Source organism: Camelus dromedarius, chromosome 7 (genome assembly GCF_036321535.1).
Source record: "Camelus dromedarius isolate mCamDro1 chromosome 7, mCamDro1.pat, whole genome shotgun sequence".
Classification (NCBI taxonomy): domain Eukaryota; kingdom Metazoa; phylum Chordata; class Mammalia; order Artiodactyla; family Camelidae; genus Camelus; species Camelus dromedarius.
The window spans coordinates 17,229,896-17,252,809 of NC_087442.1; the positions used below are offsets into that span (position 1 = coordinate 17,229,896).

Sequence of the window (22,914 nt, forward strand, 5' to 3'; positions counted from 1 at the left end):
TCTGCCGAATGCCTTATAGCAGGAAGCTCAAACAGCAAGAAGTTATCACTTTGTCATTCCATTATCCACATCTTTAAGTATCAAGCTCATTCTGCTAAAAGAATTCTCCTTCTCCTTTAAAATGTTGCACTAAGCATTATACTGTTTCCCAGTGATGCTAGCCACAAAGGTAATGATGCTGTACATTTAATTTTTCCAGCCTTCATGTGTCTGCCAGCATTATAAATGAGTCATTAACAGTCTCCAATAGATTGACATTGTTGTTTGCTACTGCTGAGAAATCTCATTTCTTTCAAGACAGCAGGAGGACAATTTGGGTTTAATAATCGTGGGGCAGAGAAAGCATGCCAAGTTTTTAAAAAGTCTAAAAGTGTACTGTTCCAACTTTCTAGGATGATGTTTATTTTGTCCCTGAACTCAAAGGCCGAATGGCATATTTCATCCAAAGCTCCTGGCTGGGAAGAGAGATTCCAGCCTGCAGAAAATATGGGAATTGTCTCTAACAAAAAATTGAAAAGCCTCAACTTTACCTTGTATGGTTCAAAGGGAAGAGCAATTTACTAGGCAAAGCCCCCGGATGTGCATGCGTCACAACCAGCCATAAGCCCATGAACAAACACACTCTGGTTAAATGATATCCAGGCAACCAGAAACCTCAAGCTACTTGGTTCCAAGTTGACTCTGGAAGGCAAACAACATGAGAAGGATCCACAGAGCCTAGAACTTTTATAGCAAAAGTCTTCCTTTCTAACGGTTTCAGGAAAACAAAAAACAAAAAGCTAGTGAGGTTCAGAAGGTAGAACATTTACACAAGAAAAAATGTCAGAAAAAAGTTTAGAGGTGAGGGAATTGCAAACAGCCCAGTTTAGCTTAAGTGTGGAGCTTTGTGAAGAGAAATGGGGATGGACTGAACAGCTGTCAGGGACTTAACCTCACACACCTAGAATTTCTTGATAATTGTATTCAATTAGAGTCAATAAGGATCCATGGAAGGTTTAAAGGATAGTGAAAAGATTGGAACTGAGCCTGAAAATTAATATAACAACACTGTGGAGGACACAGGGAAGACCAGCTAATGGACTACTGTAATTGTTCATACGCAGCAGAGCAAGATTAATGATTGTGGAAATACGAAAAGAAGAGCAATCTCAGGAGCAATTCCTGGGATAGAATCTACAGGATTTAGATAATAACTGGTTGTGGTGAAAAGGAAGATGAAATTGAAGATAAATATGACGCTTACGGCATAGGTGGCTGAAAAACAGAAGTCAGATAGAAAAAATATATATCCAGCAAGACAATAAGCCCTTCCTTGGACATGAGTGACCACGGTATATGTAAGGTAAAGATGTCTACAAGGCAATTTATGATGAGGATTCTGGGTTTTGGAAGAGAGTAGGGTGATATTACATAAATACAGCGGTGAAGCAAGGACATAAAATCTCTGATCTAGACTATTTAGACTAGAGACCTATCTAGTTAGGTTAATACATATTTTGAAAAAAAAAGAGGAATTATCACAAGATAAGTGAACATCAATGAATCCATTTACAATCCTGCCAGGTCCTTTTTAAATAAAATGGAAAACCAGTTTATGACCCATCACCATCTCCCTGCTTAATGTGATAATGACTGCACAGGCTTAAAAGGTTTAGTTTTAAATTCTTTCTAGTACTTGGGATGTTCCCATCAATAATTTGCATTTTTAAGTGTCACCAACTCTCACCCTGGGCTGCTAACGGAAGCTGTCCCCATGATACAATGAAGCTCTCCTGTGGGTAACAAACAACCCACCTGTACAAATTTGATCTGCCATGCGCTCTATTGTCTAGTGCTTGGTAAATGGTTTGTATAAAAATCCATATATTGAGTTGAGCAGAAATGAAATAAAGTCTGAGCAGTGACAGAATGTCAATTACAGAGTTGGCAAAATAGCCCTTTTAAAAAGTTGTTAACTTGGGCACTTTTTTGACTCTCCCAATTTTATTTAAATATCATATTCCTCTGTCACAAGTGACATTTTGAAAAACAGGAAAAACTATTTGGTGCAGAGGAGAAAAATTATTCCTCTAGGTAATTATCTTCTTGGGACTTCACTAAAAATGAGTTAAAATTTGCATTTTTAAATTATATCTACATGACAAGTTTGGAATAGAGGGCAAATAAGCAACAGGACCCACCCCGTCTTATCAAAATAACAGGTTCTGTGTCTCTCATTTGCATGGTATCTCAATGAATTAGAAGTGGAGAGTCTCAAGAGATCACTACAAGGTACCTACAGAGACACTGATGGGTTCTGAACACCATAAAGGAAGTCACCACAGACTCATAAAAGTGAAAGCTTAGGGACAATAATATTAAAGAATGACATTCACATTTGTCAAACATAAAGACAAAACCTCAATGTAGGATATTAGACTTGGCAAGGAAAGGCCATCCAAGCAAACACTCAGGTCCGTGACATAACAACATACAAATCAGCATCTGACATGTGAACTCTGATTTTCAGAATACTTTGACATCATTAACTCCTTGGTTCCTTATAAAACCCCTGTAAGGTAGGCAAAGCAGGTTTTTATTATACCCATTCTACAGCTAAGCCCAGTCAGGCTCAGAGAGGTTAAGTAGCTTGCCCAGAAGCAACTACCTAGACTAAGTATCGGAGTCAGGACTCAAACCGAGGTCCTACCATGCCAAGCCCGCGCTAGTCCACTACACCAGTGAGTGTTCTGTTTGGCTGGACAGATGACTATTTCATTGCTTTACTGTCTTTCTCTGCAGTTTTGCAAACTAAGTAGTCCTAGAAGTTATTACGATTTTTTTATTGTATCCTAACAACAAGCAGCCTTCAGTGAGCACCTATTACTTTACAGAAAGTCCAAGGATAAAGGACATTTTTAAATTTATGTCCCACACAAAAGAAATCAAAAGCAATAAAAAGGGGAATGGGGAGAGTTACTGTTTAGTGGGTAGGATTTCAGTTTGGGAAGAGGAAAAACCTCTGGCAACGGAGAGTGGTGACGGTTACAGAACAATGTGAATACACTTAGTATCACTGAACTCTGCACTTAAAGTGGTTAAAGTGGTGAATTTGAGTTACGTACACTTTATCACAGTAATAACAACAAAATATTTCTAAAACCACACAAAAACTGAATTGTTGTAAGAAAAGTAAGTAATAAGAGGGTGAAATCTACTATTGTTTTTCATTATCCACATTAAATATGTTTCTACTTAAATATGATGCATACTTTAAGGAAAATCTGAAATAAAGAAAAACTAAATCTCCTTTTCCACTTGGAAAACTAGATTCACTCTGTAATGATTATCAAGTAAGTCTTGTGAAGTCAAATGGACTCTATTAGTGAAAAAAAAATGTAATCTTACTAAAGGTCTTTGATAGCATTAACACGAAAGCTCACCATATTAGTGCATAACTGTTAACGTGAGTTAATCCATACAAAACAGAGGGGGGAAGGAATAAAGCACATAATTCTAAATCATTTAATATTCAATACTGGTATTTGTGAACACTTCTTCCAAAATGCTTTGGATTGTAAGCCCCATGAGCACAAGGACTAGTCTTATTCTTTGCTGTATGTTCAGATTTAGCTAATAACAAAATAAATAAGCTACACAGTTCTATTATGCAGCATAGGGAATATAGCCAGTCGGCATTTTATAATAACTATAAATGGAGTATAATCTTTAAAAATTGTCAATTGTACTTTGTTGTACACCTGAAATTTGTATAATGTTGTAAATCAACTAAACTCCAACAAAATATTCATTTTTCCATTAAAGAATTTAGCAAACAACAGAAGGAAGAGAGGGAGGAGAGAAGAGAGAAGGAAAACTAAAGGCCTTATAATCATATTCTAACAAGTATCCAGAAAGAGAAAGAAAAGTACCAAATGATATCACTTATATGTGAAATCCTAAAAAAAAAAAAAAAAATAGAAAAAAGACACAAATGAACTTATTTACAAAACAGAAACAGACTCATAGACATAGAGAACAAACTTATGGTTACCAGGGGAAAAAGAGGGTGGGAAGGGATAAATTGGGAGTTTGAGATTTGCAGATACTAACTAATACATGTAAAATAGATAAACAACAAGTTTATCCTGTATAGCACAGGGAACTATATTCAGTGTCTCAGAGTAACCTATAATGAAAAAGAATATGAAAACAAATATATGTATGTATATGCATGACTGAAACATTACATTATACACCAGAAACTGACACAACGTTGTCAACTGACTATACTTCAATTTTAAAAAGTAGTTAAAACAACAACAGAAAAAACCATGAGATCTGCCAAATCTGAAATAACTGGCAGTTCACCGAGTTGACTTGATTACATCAAAAGCTATTTGTTTTGTTTTCTCAGCACGTATGGCAGCACCATTAATAACATCTTACCAATCTATCACCTGTTTGAAAGGAATAATGGGAATTTAGAACATTTCAGTAAAGGGTCATCATAGGCAATTAATCCTAAAACTCTGTACTTGGGGATCCTGCTTGGTAACCTTTAGGAGTTCCCCTATAAGGCCCTGTCCAGGTCGAGAAAATAACTTCAAACCCATTTAACAAGATTCCCATTATTGTCACCAGTAATTACTACTCTGTTTCTAATCATCTCATTTGTAGTATACAGGTCAGAAGGAAGGTCACTAAAAAGATGCTTTATCTGCCTTTAAGATCTGCCCTCCCCCCATTTTCAACCTCTCTTGCTTTGCAGTTGTTAGAAACAGTAGCTCTATTAGAATAACAGAAAATCAAAGGCACACTGTTATTTGGTCAAATGCCTAAGTCACTTATTCTCTTCACCTAATCCTAAGAACAAGTAATCACAATAGTCAATGATTATTCATTTGAATGATAGAACATTTAATTTCTAGAGGTCAATTACTTTATATCTTCCTCTGGGAGATTTCCAGATTAAGATTTAATTAATATTACTCCTCTGACCAAGAGACTAAGCTATTTTAGACCGAGAAAAAGAAGTTTTCTTAAGTCTTCTGTATTAAAGGGAGAACCTATCTCCTGAATTCATGGGAGTATTCAGAAAAAGGAGAATGATAAAAGCTGATTTTGACTGTCTCAATTTTTAAAAAATAAACAAAAAACATTGAGTATGAAGCTTAGAAAAAGAAAACCTATTAATTCATACATATAAAAATCTATAAGCTAACTAAAACTAAAATAACATCAGGAAATTCGGCATCAATCTTACCACACCCTAAATATCTTGTAGGTAAGCACCCCCTTCAAGTCACACCAGATAAGATCATTTCCATAGGAAGCACCAGGAATCCTTTTCATGACTCCCTAGTATTGACCTTGAAGAATCTTATGTATTTCTCTTTTCCCCATTCCTCCATACAACAGTTTGCAAAATTTGCATAAGAGTCCAAATCCATTGATTGTGATGGATAAATAAACAGTAGTGCTTTAACAATTATACAATTCACAAGTGCAATTACTGTCTCCCACAAATAAAGACTTTTTTAATGGCATAGTATGTATTTACTCAACAGAGAGCAAACAAGTCAGCTGTCAATCATTCCTACATTTCTTACAGCCTGCCTCAAGTCTGTTGTTAGAAACGAGGTTTTTTCACATTTACTGTCTGTAACTTTTCTTGAAACTGATTCTAAGGAAAACTGAAGGGAGAAAACTCATCAATAGACACCATTTCCTGAGAACTTACAGGGTTCATAGAATAGAACTATGTTCTTGTCGTCCAAATATTGGAAGGACTATTCTGTGGAAGAGGGGTTAGACTATTTCCTTAAAACCTCACAGGCTAGAAATGGAATGGGCAGCAAGGCTATAAGGAGCGGGTGCACTTAAAGAATGCTAATAGGTGATTTCATTGAGTGATGAAGTCAGTTTCCTCAAAAGCTGGAGAATTTTGTATTACTAAAGGTCTAAATACTGAAATGGACAAAATTCAAGATGAAGGGTGATACTTCTAAAAATAGAGAAGATCACGTGATGAAGGGTGATTGGATTAGAAGACCCTCAAGGTTCTTAGTAAAATGGCTTGAACACAGAAGCCATTTAGTTACGAGCTAACTAATAGGAGGGTTGAGATCCCCAAAGGAGTTTATAGAATAGACAAATTTTACAGCACGTTATAGAGGGACATTATGTAGGTTACAAATAGCTAGAAGGCAACGAAGGAAGGAAAGTCTGCATCTAATAATATCAAGACAAATTACCAGCAAATACAACCATGTTCCACAGGAAAGACAGAAAACCCAGCTCAAATCTGACAAGGGAAGGACCTCTCTGATTGATTCAATATAGTCAAAAAGGTTTGAGACCTTCTGTAACTCCCAATGTTATCTACAGCTCTGAAATAAAAAGCTATCCTCCATAAATATTATGTGACAACATCAATAAAAAGTCTCAATAAAATTAAACTTCCCCGGACATACTGTGGCAGAAACAATCCTTTCAAGACACCTCCCGAGCAAATAGCTATTTGGGGAAGAGCAACTATGTTTCCTACTGCGGAGGGTTCACAAAGCCACTAAGCAAAGGTTTAACTCCCCATGTTAACTTTCTGTTTCTCCACCTGATGCACTATCATAAATTTTTAACAGAACATTTTAAGGTCTAATGAAAAAGTTATAAGTATTGACTTGAGTGGCAGCTCCTTTTCACTCAGAGATGTTCTGTTGATTAACAAGAAAAGTAGCTTTGGGGGGCAAAGGAAGAATCAGATATTCATGTGCTGTTATCAAGTTAAATTGTCGAGGGGCAATTATTTAAACAAACTTCAACAAAGATTGTAAAAAAGAAAAGAGAGGGTATTTACCTGTAAATAACTTAAGGCATAGAAGTTAATGCTTATTCCTTTCACTATAAATAATTTAAGAGGAGGTATATGCAAGAGAAAGTGAAACCTTCACTGAGATAAGAACAATAATCTCTTTACAATTATTCCTTGCACAAACTTAATTGTTAAAATTATTTACATTGAAAAAATTTAACTTTAATCTGACAAAGGGTAAATGTAATATATGCATAAATTTAATACAACCATCTCAGTTAATTCTCACGAAAACTTCTTTGTCTAAATTTACAGGTGCAGAAATGGAGCCTCCAAGAGTTGAAGTTACTTATTAGCAAAGTCTCAAGCCAGTCATGGCAAAGCTGGTATTTAAAAACAGGTCTCTTTTGTATCATTCTCTGTGCTCATAATCAGTCCATTCTAGTGCCATGCTTTTGTTACAAGGAATCTAAAATTTCATGTGGAGATTAAAACAAATCACTGCAGTCAAATGTAAGGTGAGAGGAACGTTAGTAGAGCCATGACAAGGGTTTAAGAAGGGTGAGAAGAGAGAGATGGAGGGAGTGGGGACATATTACTGGAGAAGAGGGTATTTGATTTGGCCCGGAACAGACTGCCAAGATTTCAACAGGGAGGGACAGAAGGGCATTGCAAACAAAGGAATTGGAACAGAATGGGTAAATAAGAACTGTAAAATTGCAGGGCTTACTGGAGACCTGTGAAGTGGTGTGCAGTTCAGTTGACAGCCATATTAAAATATAAATTCCTGGTCAAGGACTTGGACTTTAGTAGGCAAAGGAGAGTCATTAAAGGCTTCTGAACAGAGGGTTTATATGTCGCAACTCAGCAGAAGTCAGTATACAGTAGTGTGGCCAATGATTCCTTGACTCCACAAACATATATGTGCCTACTATGTCCCAGGAGCATCTGATAAGTACTGATGAGTCTCTCATTGACACAGTTTTATGTGGTTGCTAGGACACCACTTTTTTGGTTGCTTAGACCCATCCTATAGCCTCCTTTGCTGTGTTCTCATCGGTTTTACCTCCACACACTGGAGTATGCCAGGGATCACTCCTCAGACATTTTCTCTTCTTTATCAGTCTCTCACTCTGTAAGATCTTAATCACATGCATTATGAAGTTTAATACCATTATTTTTGATGACTATCAAATATACCTCTGCAGTCTGTATCTCTCTCAACAATTCTAGACTCTCCTTGGATGATTACCAGACATCTCAAACTTAACAGAGGAGCCATATTCAACTGGGCTTCTCCTCCCAAATCTGCTCCCCTCCAAGTCTTCTGTTTTAATAAATGGCAACTCGATTTTACCAAGTGCAGAGGACACTTTCACGCTTTCTGCTTGTGTCTTCTCATTCACACTCCTCACGCAGTCTGCTAATAAATCCTGTCAACTCAGCTCCGGAAGTACAGCTCAGTCCAAGTCACTACCACCTTTTGCCCACGTAGGGGTAGGCAAACTACAGCCCAGGGGCCCAATATGACCTGCTAATAAAGTTTTATCGAAACATGACCACTTTAGTTCATTTCTTGATTGTCTATATGCTGTGTTTATGCCACAACCGCAGACTTAAGTCGTTGTAACAGAGACCATATGACCTGCAAAGCCTAAAGTATTTGCTAACCTCTGGTCCAGATGATGACAACAGCTTCTAAGCTCTTCTCCCAGCTTCTGCCCTTCTGCCTCCCCACATAACTTTCTCCACAAAGCAACCAGTGAAAATTTAAAACCATGCTGCCCAATATGTGAGCCACTAACCACAAGTTGCTATTCAAATTACAATCCTATGAAATAAAAAATTTTGTTTCTTGGGTGCCTGAGCCCCAGTTCAAGTTCTCAACTGCCACTAATGGCTAGTGGCTATCTTGCTGAATGCTGCCGATTGTATAATGCTGCCATCATCACATCAAGTTCTGTTGCTCAGCATGGCATAAAAATCTACGACCATGTCCCTCTGCTTCTGTAAACCCTCCAGTAATTCCCTCTTTTATTCATTGTCGACGTCTTGGCTGAGGCCTATGATATGATCATTCCCCATCCCCAGTGCCTCCCCACTTCTCTGTCCTCATCTCCTTTCACTCTCCACACTCACTGTGCTCTAACCATCCAGCATCCTCCAAAAGCCCAGTAGGCACCACTCCCAGGCACTTTGCACTTGCTGTTCCCTTCATCTAAACATCTGTCCTCAAATATCTGCATGATACATCCCCTCACCTCCCTCAGTCTGTGCTCAGAGAGCACCTTCAGAGAGAGCCCTTTCCTAACTAGCTTGTCAGTCTGCTTTGTCTGTCTTCAAGGTACTTGTCATCAGCTGACCTATTACATCCATATTTTCAGACTCACCAATAAAATAATAAACATGCCAGTATTAATATCTGTGTTTCCACGGTACAGCGTGAACTCCAAAAAGCAGGAATTTTGCCTATTTTGTTCTCTGTGGAGTCTAGAACAAGGCCAGGTTCACGGTAGGCCCTCAATAAATATTTGTTGAATGAATGGGTGGGTGAACGAGCGCACAAATGGGAAAAAAATGAGCGCAGGAAAGACTCTGGAAGAATTCAGATGTAAGAGGTTCTGCTTTGAAACCTGCCTCACTGACCTATCTTCCAGATGGGGGTTTAAAACGTTGTCTTTCACTTCCACCTTGGCCTAGTTTTCCTGAGATCTCTTTTCAGTTGACTTTGGAGTAAGTGATAAAGTGAAATTTTCCCAACAGTTCCTACTGAGTCCTTTCTGCTTCAAGAAGTTCAACAAGAAAGGCCGGAAGACTTTGGAAATACCATCCAGGTAAGCCAGCTCTGACCGAGGAGCCCCAGGCCTCAGACTAAACTGGCCAGCCCAAGGGCAAAACTGGCCATCGCCAAATCTGCCAGCCCAGGGTTAATTATTAATTAGTAATGGGATTTTCAATTCTCGCATAACTTAAATTGCCATGACACAAACGATTTTTTTGCATATATTAGTCAGGGCTTCACTAATTTTGAATGAGTCATTCTAGAAAAAAATTAAACTTCTGTAGTAGCTCAAGATATTATAAGCAGTCAAGTCAAGAGGTACTGTCTGTCATATGGCTGCCCGGAGGAGACACTATTTCTCTTGTCTTTAACTGTGTTCTGTTTCTCCACCCCAACCAACTCCACCTGGTGAGACAGGAGGGAAAGGGGCAGGGCACTGTCATGAAAAAAATGACACAGCAATTAGCACCTAGATGGTGGGAGATACACCACCCAGTAGACCTTGAGCTTCAATATACGCTCACTGAAATACAACAGCATGCTGAATGGCACTCCCACAGGTGCCAAGACAGTTTGAAGGCTGATCATAAAAGGTCAAAGGGTGAATCATGGCCCAACTCCTGGGAATCCCATCCCCTTTCTCAAAGTAGTTGAAATAATCCTCCCACTTGTTAGCATATAAAGTTACTGAGCCCGTAAAAACTAACAACCCACACCTCCTGGCGGCTCTCCCTTCTGAGTGAGAGGGCCCACACTGTCTGTGGAATGCTTATCTACTTTTACTTTAAACTGAGCACCCAACCCCCACTACTCTTGATCTTTCTCTTGGCCGTCTGAAACAGCCTGCGCTCTGTCTATGGAATACGTATCTCTCTGAATAAATCTACCTTAACTCAACTGTGGCTTGATCTTGAATTTTTTCCTGCATGAAGCCACAGACTCAAACTTGGCAGGGTGTGCCCCCAGCGACTCAAAAGAGACTTGGGACATGGCCATTCTCTTGCCCCACAGTCTTCCCTGTATCACTAGGACTGAATGAAGTAAACACAGAGAAGGTCAAAGGGTAGGTGAATGCCACTGCTCAAGGTTTAATGGAAGCTTCCAGGAGGCCAGTCAGTGTCTGCTGTAGCAGGGCCGACTTTGATGCAGACCACCTGGCCTCTTCTCCCCTCTTTTCTGCCCTTGAGGACAGACTTTTTATTTCTGCCCTAAACCCCAAACCAGCTACTTTAATGGGCAACAGATAAGTAGCACAAATAAATTTGCCCATCTGACAGCTTTAATCTGGCTAATTTGTACTGAATGAATTCCAAAGTAGGTAAATAATTTAAGATTACTAATGTAAAGGGAGAAGTATCATTTCACTTATAAATAATACTCAGAAAGAAAAGAATTTTTATTCTCTGAGGCATACGCATAAAAGCAAATCTATGAGATGATCACTGACCTAGGAAAAGGTTAAGAGCAGCTTAAATAATAAATGCAGAAGCAGAATTCAGATTGACATAAATTTATTTTCCCAGCTACCGCATCCATATGGCAATAATCCAATCTGAGAAGCTGAATTTATGTGGTAAGGGCATAACTCAAAAGCCTGCTTGTTTAAAAATTCAACAATTTAGGATAGTTGGGAGTAGTGATATTATGCACCACTTTGCATTTTGAATGGCAGGGAAATTTTACACTGATTTTCACAGAAGACACTTAGATGAACACTCTAGTAAAAATTAATGGATTATTTTCCCTTTCCCAGTGACCTTTAAAATGCCTAGAATTCAAGCTGAAGTAGCTAACAGTTATCACTTCTGCTTATTACACTGGTTATATTATACCAGAGACCTAAAGTTTCAATTAACGTTTTCAAATTGGCTACTAAGAGAGACACATAATTGCCCAAAGCAGGGTCTAACAATAGCCAGATCCTTTTTCCTTGTGAAAAGAATCCATTTATTCCTTAACATTCCTTGGTCTGCAGAATCTTGAATTTTTTTCCTAAAGGATAAAGAAATTAACTAATTTTCTGCATTTAAAGAACCTCTGATTTCTCCCTGAGGTCTAGATAAATGCAGAAGCAACAGGAATTTCATGAATTCAAGCAAAGTAACTGAATGTGTGGCCAAAAAAACTATTCTTCTCTAATTTTATGCCATAAACTCTCAAAATCAGAGTGCGTTATCAATAGATTTCTAATATTTCATTACAATGAAAGGATAGTTTTAAAGCAAATCCCAAATGGGATAAAAGGTAAAGCCTGTTTAGCAAGAAATCTTCAAGTTGCTACATTTTATACCCTGAGTATTGACCTCTTCCTGTGGGCCAGTTGCACCAGATACATAACTTGCTTCAAAATCAGTATGTTCAAACTCAACTCTGTCAAGAACATGAAGGGTCTGAGTTTTTATCCTACTTACAAGCTAACAAATCAGTAAGACACAGTTTAAAGGATGCTGGCAGATGGAAAAAGCCCCCTGGGTCAGAGACCAACATTTCATTACATCCAGCAATAGTAGTAGCCAGAGTATCACCACTTCCTTGCACAGGTTCCTTGAGGCTCAATTCCCGTGGAGCCAGGTGATACATGTCAGTGCAGGACACACAGTGGGTTACAGGACAAGAGGGGAATCCTGAGCTCAATAGGCTGCAAGCAAATCTGCCCAATCTTTGCACCCTGGAGGGAGCTGTTATTTTTAGGATACTGGACAGTATCCTGTCCTTTCCTCCAAAGGGGAGACAATACTTCTTCCAAAGCTGTCCACTGAATAATCATCTTTGAGAAGACAGTCCCCAGTAAAAGGGTGTCATGCTTTTCTGTTCACGTGACATCAAGAAACACAAGAAGCCCACAGTAATTGTTTCCCAACAAACATTTTTTCACCGTACACACCTGCCCAGTGATTACATGTGAAAGAGGCATCCAACCCCCTAAGAGTTCAGGAAAAGACCTAGTGCTTTTGGTTGACTACCAAGGTTCAAAACTTGCTTCCTCTTACACTCAGCATCATATTCTGTCTGCTTTTTGCTTTCTCTAAATCTTACAATAGGCTACATCTAATGTGATAAAATCCGGTCTCTGACATAGTAACAAAATTAGGAACAGGAATGAGACCTCTTCACTTTCAAACATATCATTTTTTTTCCCTACACCACATTGCTTCTGTATTAAAAGAGATTCTCTGTTTTATTAATGGCTCCAATTATTAGTTTTGATTCCTGGCTCTTTCCCTAAGGATACTATATGAACCCCAAATAGGTAACACTCAGCAAGTACACCTGATGATGTTTCAAAGTATTTTTCTTTATAATAAGCTCTTAAGAATATGGAAAAGAGTAAACTGTGAGGTGATGCCACTGCTGATAAATGTGCAAAATATGGTTGTTTTTCTTAACCGTAATGAAAAAATGGAAATGAAGTTCCACATTTTCCCATGTCAACCCCAAACCAAGGCCAGTCCATTAACTTAGTGACAAGAAGAATGAGGTCTCTGAATTTCAAGTTCTCCATTTTCCCTTAATTGGATCAGGATAGTAAATGCAAGGACACGTCTACCAGAGGCAAAAGGAACAGAGCAAAACACCAATCTCAACATCAAACACCACTTAGCTGCATGTTTACTTCGGAAAATTGAAGGGTCCTATTTAATGCTAAGAAGTTCTATTTTAAACTCAAATTCTTTCTTCTTAAAATCATCAGATAAATATAAGCCCTGACCAACACTGCTTGCTTTGAATGGCAGTCAAGTCAACCTCAAGTTATCTGTCCCCTTGCTGGAATGTTCATTTTCCACATCTCCAAGAGTCTACAATTCTGTTTATCTACAATGGAAATATTACTGTTTGGTCAACACGCCAGCTGAGCTGCCATTAGGATCATCAGCAAGGTAAGGAAAATACTTTTTTCACTGAAAAGTCACTTTTCTCTGATATTTGAATAGAAAACAATTGAGGTAGGAGTGCAAAATTTACTACAGTGCCAGAAATTTCTGGTTTTACAACTTGAAATATCCCCAAAAGGAAATATTTCTTTTTGTTTAATGTGAATGAGGAAATAAAATACCTCCAAAATCAGATGCTAAGGTGGGCTGGTTTGTGTATCACGGTTTCCCTGTGAAAGAGGCTGTTTCCTTCTGGGTGACTGTGCCTTGAAGTCGCACTGTTAGAATGGCTCACGGGCAATACTCAGGACATAATCATTTGCATTAGCTGCATATTCAGCAGACTTAATTATTAAAATTCTAACATATTTTTATTATATTTGAACCTATTATTTATCAACAAAGTAGGTGTTATAAACATTTTCCTTAGATAAGGAAACTAAGACTCAGAGATCTTAAGCGAATGATCCAAGGTCCAGGAAAATAATCCTTTTTTTGGTGATGGACTCTCAAAAATCCCACAATTAACCCTATTTCAGAGGCAGAGTCACTTATTCAGGAAATAAAGACCATTCAAGGCACTGAGTGAGGAACTGGGGATACAGTGTGAACAACAGAGGTGCAGTCCTTGCCCCAAGTGGCCTATGGTCCATGGTCCAGGGGTGATGATGGTGGAAGACACATCAGACAATCATGCGCATCAGTCACATTCCAGCACGGTAAAAGCCAGTAATTCTGAATGCCTTTGCAACCCATTATTTCATTCATTCATTTATCCATCATTTCTTGGTCAGTTTCTATCAAGTATTACACCTGGCAGAGTTGGAAATTGAACACTAAGACACTGCAAACATTTACAAAACTCTGGCTTACTACATTAAAAATAATTATTTCTTGAAAACAGGAGAGCATTGTTTCTATCAATTCAATTCAGTGAGAACTCACTGAAATCCACTTCAAAGAAATGCCTTTTATATATACTGTTTTATGTTTTTATATGTTACTACATCCTATTAAAAATAATTTCAATTACTTTTAAGCCCTTTGTTTTTACAATGCTGAGCTTCAAACTGTGCACACAAAAAAACACGGCAGCAGATGGACACAGGTCTCAAGGCACGTTGCAACTAAGACTGCAACCAACCGGAGGAAGGCTGACGGCAAACCAAATGGAAGTCAAAGTTCAAACAACTCAAATCTACAGCTTCCTGGAAAATAAATTACTTCTAGCCTAAAAGGTCTTCCAGCTTTCAGTTTCTTTCCCTTTTAGTATACCTGCAATGCCTACCACCACATTATTTTTCTGAAAAATTCTCTACATGTCATGGTTTGACAAGAAAATCTCCAATGGCTGCAAACTGACCAGAGGATGGCTATTTAGTCTGGCATTAAGGGCTCTCTACAAATCCAGTCCTATTCTCCACAAAATGAGTCCTTCCCCTGACAAAACTGGTCCACCCACTGTCCCCGGAACATGCCTGCTCGCACACAACAGCTCTCACTGTTCCCCTTCTCGGAGGATCGTTGTCCTTTTCAGCTCATGTTTACTGAACATTTACTATGTGCTAAATGAAAAATGAATTAGGTGGGTATTATCCTGATTTCACATTTCAGAATATTGAGGCTTAGAGAGGTTAAGGACCTGAGGTCACCTAGCCTAGTCAGTAGGCAAGTGGGGATTTGAATTGAGGTCTCTACTTCTGGGGCCCAGACTTTCAACCACTGTACTGCAATAAGCAGGATTATCTGGTGGTGACCCCAGAGCTCATTCAGTGTTGCCTGCACAATGAACTAGCTGGGCCAGGTGAACATCTTTTTCCCAGCAGAAAGGACTGTAATTTAGATCAGTTATCCACAGCACTGGTGGCTTCCCTCCTCAGAAGAGGAAACCAAAACTTCCTGGGGGTCTGAAAGCATTGAGCCCAGCAGGTGACGACATTCTTAGACAACTCCTGTAGGCAGCTGGGACATCAAATTGAACTGCTTGGTCCTAAGCAGCCTAATTATTCTTCCAATGACAAGGATGCTTTCTCATCCTTGTATTTGATAAAGCAGAATAACAAGGGAACTCAAACCCACACTGCAGGCTCGCAAAGTCCCAATCCAGTACACCTCTGTGGGAAGACGGGAGAACAGGGGCAGCTGTGTCTTCTTTCCTCCTCCTGACTTGGTTGTGTAAGTTTTCCATCCCCCTAGTAAAACCTATTCCTTAACCCACACTGGGTCAGATTGTGTAATCAGTCTTGAACCCTGAGACATGATAAATGAAGATCTAGATGGAAACTACTAGACACAACCACCACCTACGGTGCCTTTTGGCATAAATCTTATCCACGCTTTCAAAGTTGCGCTAAAGTCTCATTTCTTCTGCGAAGAAGTTCCTGATTCTCCTCCAAGGATCCTAGAGCAAAGGTTATCCTTTGGTATCTGCACAAAGCACGCCTTTGAGATATAGGTAGATAGGTAGGTACGTAGATGGATGGATAGATAGATAGAAAGAAAATAATTCAAAATAATACATATATTTAGTTATGGCTTCTTTTGCACAAACACAGGCATATCTCAGAGAAACTACAGGCTCAGTTCCAGACTACCACAATAAAGCAAGTTTCACAATAAAGCAAGTCCCATGAATTTTTTGGCTTCCTAGTGCACATAAAGTTATGTTCACACTATACTGTAGTCTGTTAAGCATGCAACAGCATTATGTCTAAACACACAAGGTACACACCTTAATTTAAAAATATCTTACTGCTAAAAAGATATCAAGCATCACCTGAGCCTTCCACTAGCTGTAATCTTTTTTTGCAACTGTAACAGCGAAGATCACTGATCACACACCACCACAATGAACTAATAATAATGAAAAAGTCTGAAGTATTGTGAGAATTACCAAAATGAGACACAGAGACACGAAGTGAGCAAGTGTCAGGAAAATGGTGCGAAGAGGCTTGTTTGATGCCAGGTTTGCCAAAAACCTTCAATTTGTTAAAAAAAAAAAAAAAAAACCCAGTATCTTGAAACATAATAAAATAAGGTTTGCCCATATGCATTTAGATTCCAATGAAACTGTAAGCTCCTCAAAGGTAGGAGAGGAGTCCTATTATATGCTGAGTACCTTCAACAGGCCTGGTGGCAATTCTATATGCAACAGGTATTTAATGCATGTTTGCTGATTTTGTGTCTGTGTGTAAATACATTTTGTTCTCAGAAGGTCACATTTCATTAATTCATTAGATATATATGAGCACCTACTAAAGCACTATGTTGGGCACTAGGTTTACAAAGATACTGTTCTGGCATAAGGAACTCATAATCTAGTAGAAAGAAGGATTTATAAATGATGGATGATGAAATTATACAAAACCATGGGGTGAAGTGGGGGGCAGATTGTGGAGAGCATCACAGAAGGGGTTGGGAGGGGTGCAAATGCAGAACACTGACATTTTAGTAGAGTCTTGATGATGAATAAACCAGAGTAAAAAGGAACAAGCTTCTGCCACCGAATGAGAGAAATACATGAACTCTTCAGTTATTAAATGAATAATACTAATTTAAAAGGAGATGATTCCTATCATTTGTAAAATTAAAAAGCTCACCTAATGTTCAAAAGTTCTTTCACCAGTCGTTAACCTTGAACTGCACAAAGAAGAGCAACCTAAACTGACTTCATTCTTTGGCAGTAGTCACTTGAAAGGCTAAGAAAGAGCAGTGAAATGTTCAGAAGTTCTAATAAGTTATCGTTGTCTGGAGTTCTTTTTCTTTTTGTTTTTTTGTTTTTTAAGAGCTAAAGCTGAACCTATAGAAAATATCAAGTGGAATTACCAACAAGATTTTTGAAAAAAACCATTAAGTGAACGAGAAAACAATTTGTTTATATCTGAGTCTAAGGAACACAGAGCTGGTGTGAATTACTGGCAACTGAAGAAATATACCTTTAAAGATTTTCTATAACTAATGTAAAAGAAACTCTTTAATTATAAAAATACTCTAGAACAAAGCTGTAGTTGGGGGGGGGGTTCATTTTTACATTTCATGACACGAGACCAGATCTATATTAATAACCATTTTAATTCTTCAAGTCAAACAGGCAAGGCCAGATGTGAAAAGTGCATACGGCTGTCCCCAGTATCCATCCCTTGGATACCTGACTCAGATACAAAGTCCACAGATGCTCAGTTCCTTATATAAAATGGCATAGTATTTGTATGTATCCTATGCACACTGTCCCGTATAGTTTAAATCATTTCTAGATTACTTACAATACAATGTAAATACTATGTAAATAATTGTAAATACAATGTAAATACTATGTAAATAGTCATAAATACAATGTAAATGATACGCAAATAGTTGCCAAGTATGGTAAATTCAAGTTTTGCTTTTGGAACTTTCTGGAAGTTTTTTTTCTGAATATTTTCAATCCATGGTTGGTTGAATCCATGAATCTGGAACCCATGTTTATGGAGGACTGATTGGACTTACTCTGCTCACATATGAGTCTCCCATACACAAGCATTTCAAGCTCTGTAACTAGCCCCTGCAATTGTTCAATTTGCTTTTTCCACCATATTGAAAGTCCTTTGATGGTAGAGTCCCACATCGACTTTTTTCATGGCTCTGTGCCCAGCATTCCACAGTGCTCTGCACATATTTAGTATTCAATAAATATTTGCTGAATGAATCACTAAATGAATAGAATACATCTAGAAAGAGAATATTTAACAAGTAACATGCTAGAACAAACTTCTCCCAAGGGGAGCAGAGTAACAGAGTCCTTGAGAACTTGCTTGGAGTATTTTTAAGCAGGAAAAAAATTCTTGACTGGGATACAGTATGCTTTCAACCTAACTCAAGGCAAAGCTAACTGCTGCAATGATTCTGTGTTGTTTATAAATAGTTCTCCCCATTTAATCAGGAATAGAGTGACTATTAAACAGTATCTTTTCTAAGAAGAAATATGCTTTCAGGATTAAGAATAAGAGTTACCATGAAAAGTAAACTGTCCAGTTTCATGTGTTGATACTCCAAATACCCATTCCTCCCCAAGTTCAATAATTAAGGGCACCAACACCCTAGCATGCTCCCTTTTCGTCCCCTCCTCACTCTTTCTGTCTCCAAATGCCCCTAATAGGGAAGAGAAAACAAGCAGGCAATGTCTGGTGAAACAACGTACAGAACGCAGCAAAGGTAAGAAGGGATCATCTTCAAATTCATCAAAGTTAATTAGGACAGAACGTCCCTAAGAAGAAGCTTAGGAATTAAGAGAAAAATACAAAAGAAGAGCATAGAATAAGGCCAAAAATCTATAATATTTGCTCAAAACATAGGGGCCTTTATGTTTAAGACTCTGAATTACACTAACTTTTAACTTTTAGTTTTTAACCTGGGATCTCCTGTTTGTTGAATTCCCAGTATTACTACCTTCCCTCCAAAGAGAAATCATTAGAAGACATTAATGATTTTAATGACTACTTCAGGATCAGGAGGGAAATGGTTAGACCCATGTTTGTTGTCTCAGGTGAAGAAAGACCATTTCCAAATGGTCTTTCTGTGATGGCAGCAAAAAAAATGAGAGGCTAATGAGACCTCTGAAGTCCCAAATAACTGTTTTGTCACCCCAAAGTCTCAAACACATACATTACCCCTGGTTGTTATTCTCTGCCTTCTACCTTCACTCTAGCTATACAACCCTGCAAGAAACTGTTGCTCTTTTGTGAAGACCACAATCAGTTTTTGGGAAAAACAGAAGATAAAAATGGAGGAAAAAATGAATAGAATCAGAAAATTTATACAAGAAAATTTGAACATCAATAGAACCTCCAACATTATTTGTAAGAGAAACAATGAGGCTTAGAAATGAGGTGTCTTTCTCAAGATCCTAGAATGACAGAGTAGAGGCTGAAGTCCAGAGCCATTTATTCCTTTCTGGTCCAGAGTTATTTTAATTTTATTAAGAAAGTGATTATGACATGAAAGGGAAAGAGAGCTCGAGTTGAGCTCCAAAGCTGAGGACTGTAATCCTGGCCAAGCCTCAGGCAAGTCACTTCCCCACTAGATCCTTCATTTCCACTCTGGTAAAATGGGGATGATGTTCACAAACTGACAGAACTGTTTTCTCAAGTAACGCCCTGTGTTTGAGTGTATAGTACAGACACCATGGAATATAAACATCCAAGGAGATTAGCCGTCACTGTGCTTTCAGTAGCAACGGAATGACACAACAGGACAATCAATCATCTATTTTCTCATAGGACAGGAAGTCTAAAGGTGGGAGGGTGCCAGGAATGGGAAGATCAAGGCTCCTGCACCAATTGTCTGTGACTCTCTTGGCTCTTCACTGCTCCACAGCCAGCTTGTCCTTAGGTTATCATCCCTTAAAATTGCAAAAAGAGAGAAAAACACCTCTCCTAGCTGTGGATAAAAATCCTTCCTTTCAGTCCAATTAGGCCTGAAAATAATTTGGATTATATCTTCTGTTTGCTAGCTGAGCTCTCTTAAGAGCACCTAAAAAAGCAGTATTAGAAGTATCCAAGGGCCACTACAATGGCCCTGACTGTAGGCATGTACACCCCAGGTTGACAATCTGTGTTCCTCAAAACGTAGGGGGTCTATCAGTATCTGGCTGAGTCTACTTTCCCTATAAACATCCACGAATTGCTTAATACCATGTACTTTTATGAGACACTCAAAAGTGATCGTGTGTGCCTTATCAGTGGGTTTCAGTTTGTGCATCGTGCTACAAAAAAAATCCATGAAACCCTTTCCTTTGAGTTTCACTAAATCCATTTCTCTCTCATTTCAGTCTGAGCATTGCAATCCAGCTCTACAGGTAGCAAATTGAAATGTTTAGTGGCCCATTGCAGACAGATTGAATCTGAAAAGAATACGGCAATAAGAAAGAAGCAGGGCATCAATATCATATAGTAAAGCGCTCCCAACGACAGTGATGATGTAGGTGAATGATTGAACATTTGTTAAACGTCTACCATTGTAAAAATAACCTATTATTTTCCTGGTTGTGCACTGAAATGCCTCAATCACCGACAGAACAAGTCAGTAAAAAAATGATACAGTTTATTTTCTATCACTGTTGTTCTATGGGGACAGTGTAGCATATTATACTCCCACCCTCTGAACTCCGCTTTACCAACAGTGTGCTTAATTTATCCCTCTCCTTCCTTCATTTGTAACATGTTTGATATCCTGGTGGTGATGGTTTTTCCATTTTTTTAAAAATTTTCCTGGTTGTTAAAATTAAGCCTGATATAGTTTAATTTTAAGCTTAACATGACATGGTTGTCTGATTCAGGATTACTTACAAAAAAGAAAAAGAATGTGGCAGTCATGTCAAAGTAAAACAAAGGAAAAAGAAATTAAGTAGCAGCTGCCGTGGAATACGGTTCTTTGTTTCTCTGACTGACTGCACAATAAAAATAGTTGAGGTTACAGGATAGGTCTCACACAGGAGCATTTTGTATCTGCACCTACCAATTTAGATCCCAACTCGTTTCCGCATCTCAATCATCTCACCACTGAGTGTAATCCCCATGTACATCATGAGCCACAGCAGCCGCACTGACCCAGGGCTGTCAGCAACAGAGAAGACGCAGGGAGGTGCCTAAAAGATCAGGTGTCGGGACTAAGCATCTCCCCAAGGTCGACCCCAACCTGCGGGGTGAGCCCCACCATCACTGATGCTGTTTCTGCTGTTTCCCAAGTGCCATGGACTAAATGCTGTCTCCCCCCAATATTTGTATGTTGAAGTCCTGGTAATCCCTGATGTGATGTTACTTGGAGGTGGGAACTTTAGGAGGTGATTAGGTCACACAGGTGGAGCCTTCAGGAACTGGGACTAATGTCCTTACAAGAGTCATGAGAGAGATGATCTTTCACTTGGCCATGCAAACATACAGCAAGAAGGCAGCTGCCTGCAAATCATGAAAGGGGCCCTTGCCAGACACTGACTGATCTGCTGGCACCTTGATCTTGCATTTCCAGCTTCCAAAGCTGTGAGAAATAAATTTCTGTTGTTTAAGTCACCCAGTCAATGGTATTTTTGTTCAGCAGCCTGAACTGACTAAGACACCAAAAATTCTGTCCTGAATGCCTGATTCCTACTGCACTCAATGTTTCATTAAATTCACAAATTCTATCATGGATGATCTAAATTTCTCTACATTCATAGGCAACATACTAAGACTCTGAAAGTCAATGCTCTTATTCATCTGCCATTTGATGCTAAGAGGATAATGGTGACCAATTTAAATATGGCATGACAATATGTCTGTAATAATAACAATAACATCAACAGTCACACTATCAGTCCATTTAATGCACAGAGCGTTTACCATGGGCCAGGTACTCGTCTAAGTGCTTTACCCACAAAACTCCTATCAAGTGGATTCTACTGCTATTCCCATTTTACAAATAAGGAAATTGAGTCAATGAGAGATTAAGTCACCTGTCCAAGCTCTTACAGCTAAGTAGAGATTGGCACCAAGGGAATTTGGCTACAGTACCAGACATTCTTCACCCCTATATTAAACTCTCATGCCTCCCTAAAAACAAAATACAAAGCATTTATGATAGTGATGATTCCATCACAGGAAATCTTAAAAACAATGCTAAACTCACATAAGTAATTAGGTATAATAATCCCCCAGCTACTAGTCTGAGGTTTGGCCAAACACATACTAAATAGGATTACGCCTCCTTCCACTGGGCCAAACAAGGTGTTTTTACAACTTGGTAGATAACAACTCTAACCTGCTCGGGCAGAGCCTGATGACAGGCCACTGCTGATAATCAGTTTACAGAACTTTTCCCTGTAGCTGATCAGTAACGTGTGGAACTGTCTTCCCCTCCACCTTTTTATCTGTTTTCCCCCCTCTGGATGTCATCTCCTGAATGCTATTTCTTCACCAAATCTCTATATTTCTATAACAGCCCCACCAACATCAACCTTGGCAGACACTGCCTCATTATAACTGGCTGTCCTTTGCTATTCCACAGAGTGCACTATTAAAGAGGCAACTGCTTATCAGAACCACCATTCTGAAGAGAGCTCCCATTAAGAACCTTCCTGTTGTTATTGAGGGGATGCTGTCGTTTGTGCTACCAGGTCAGACTAAACATACTGGATGTAATTTCTTTTGAAGATGTAATCAAGCCCAACACTACAAAATGACTTCTCTGAAAAAAAGCATCTGAAGATGACCAAATTCACAGGGTCTAATGTTACTAAATGCTGATATTTGGTAAGATATTCTTATAAAGAGAGTGACCACGCGAGATGGTATAGTAATGGAGCCACAGGGTGAAGGGGTCAGAGAAAGCAAGGTTTAATTACTGTAACAACTGTTGCTTACTGGCTGTACAGTCTTCAGCAACGTACTAAGACTCAGTATCTTCATCACCAGATTGAAAATAACGGTAATGTCACAGGTTGCCATGGGACCACTGAG

The 22,914-nt window shown here is 38.7% G+C and overlaps 1 protein-coding gene across 3 annotated transcripts in view; it reads right to left on the minus strand.

Moving 5' to 3' along the window:
• The window catches only part of EXOC4 (exocyst complex component 4), a 702,098-nt gene that overhangs the window by 301,581 nt on the left and 377,603 nt on the right, over positions 1–22,914 (minus strand). The window lies entirely within an intron of this gene.